The sequence below is a fragment of the Equus quagga genome, chromosome 7 (genome assembly GCF_021613505.1).
Source record: "Equus quagga isolate Etosha38 chromosome 7, UCLA_HA_Equagga_1.0, whole genome shotgun sequence".
In the NCBI taxonomy this organism is placed as follows: domain Eukaryota; kingdom Metazoa; phylum Chordata; class Mammalia; order Perissodactyla; family Equidae; genus Equus; species Equus quagga.
The window spans coordinates 82308338-82310298 of NC_060273.1; positions in this window are offsets into that span (position 1 = coordinate 82308338).

Genomic DNA, 1961 nt, shown 5'->3' on the forward strand with positions numbered 1-1961 from the left:
ATCCTTTTCTTTTATCGTTAATGTTTTTGTTTCCTATCTAGGATATATTTGCCTCCTCCAAGGTTGTAGAGGTTCTGGAAGAAACCTCCCATGTTTCTTCTAGAAATGTTACGATTTTACCTTTACACGTAGGTCTATGGTCTATTTTGACATAGGCCTCTTTCAGCATTTTATATCTTTCCCTTAAAAGATCTCAAGCTCATTGTCAAGGGGGAAGACCAGGGGCCTAAGATTCCTGCCCAATTGGAGCTGATGTGGAGGATGTGATTTGGAGTTAGATGAAGAACAGTACAGTTTGCACCCTATCCTCTGACTAGTACCCTTCCCCAACCCAAATAATAATCTCATCAGCTGCTGTGAGTGTTGGCTGTTAACAGCTCACAGCTGCTTCCTTCAGAGAATTACCCTCAGCTGCTGGGAGCAAGAGACAGCCTAGACAGCTACTCCTTCCTCTCAGGCAGCCTGCAGCCAATGACCAATCAATGAAGGTACAAGATGGGACAATCTTGAGGTACTATTCATACTCCAGAGCTTCCTGTGGGATCAGGTTGAGGCTGGACTTCAGCTGAACTCCCGTCTGGGCCTAACTTCTTCCTCTGCCCTATCCTGTTCTCACCCCATACAGGTTTTACCTGAGAATACTCATATAACAAATCACTTCCTCAAGAATCCCTGATTCAGGGGCCAACCCCATCGTCAAGCAGTTAAATTTGTGTGCTCTGCTTCAGTAGCCCAGGGTTTTGCCAGTTTGGATCCTGGGCGCAGACCTAGCACTGCTCATCGAGCCATGCTGAGGTGGCATCCCATATAGCAGAACTAGAATGACCTACAACTAGAACACACAACTATGGACTGGGGGGCTTTGAGAGAAGAAGAAAAAAAACAAGAATCCCTGATTCAGGCTCTGCTTTCAGGGAAGGCAACCTAAGGCAATTATCTAGGCCTTCAGAGAAAGACGCAGCCACCTCCAAGGCCTACATTGAAAGCAAGAACTCATCACATCTCCTCCCTGAGCCTCAGTCTCCCCATCAGTCAGGAGATTTACTGAGATCTTTTGCTGTGCTGATATTCTGTCACCTATAGTGAGGAGTCTGTGATCTAACTGGGACAAACGATGCTTTGTCCCCTTTCCTCTGCAGAAAAAGGTCCCCAGAATACACCATTATACGTTGGCTCTTGTGGGTCATCAGTATGCCTTCCTCTCCACCAGTTTTAATACATATTATTTCAACCAGTTTTTTGGGATGCCTACATCACTCACCTCAGAGCAAGTGGTCCCCTGAGCTAAAAGTAACCATCTTTTTTTACTCATTATCCAGAATATCGTATGCAAACTTTCCAAGATGGATCTCTCCACAATAGACTTGATTTGGGCGTCTAGAAAACACGGCCTTCAATTGTAAGCCCGTGAAACGCTATACCATAATTACAGTTTCTAGGCACCTCTAATGACCCATTAAGATGGATTTGGAGAGCAGACACAGACTATGCAGCCAGCAGCAGGTGAGACTACAGGGTCTAGCGCTTTCTTTCTGAGGACAGAGAGCCTCCAGAAATAATCGGCTACAAAGGAAAATCTCAGGGGAAGATGAGAGTTTATCCTCTGGTACGCATCACCACAGAGAAGACAAATCTTGAGACTTTTCATTTCCTGAACTAAAAAATCACTTCGAAAATGCGGAATATCTTGTACTTGGCTTATGAGAATGCAAATTAGTACAATTGCTTGGGAAAACAATTTGACATTATCTTGTAAAATACTATTCACCCATTACCTTGGGCCCAGCAATTTAACTCCTATTCTCATATTCTAGAGAAATTTTTGCACTTGAGCACCAAGAGATACATAAAAGCAGCATTGTTTATAATAGCCTCAAAGTGAAAATGACTGGAGTATCCATTTTCAGGAGAATGGATCAATACCCTGGGGTACCAGCACACAACAGCATATTAAGCATGAA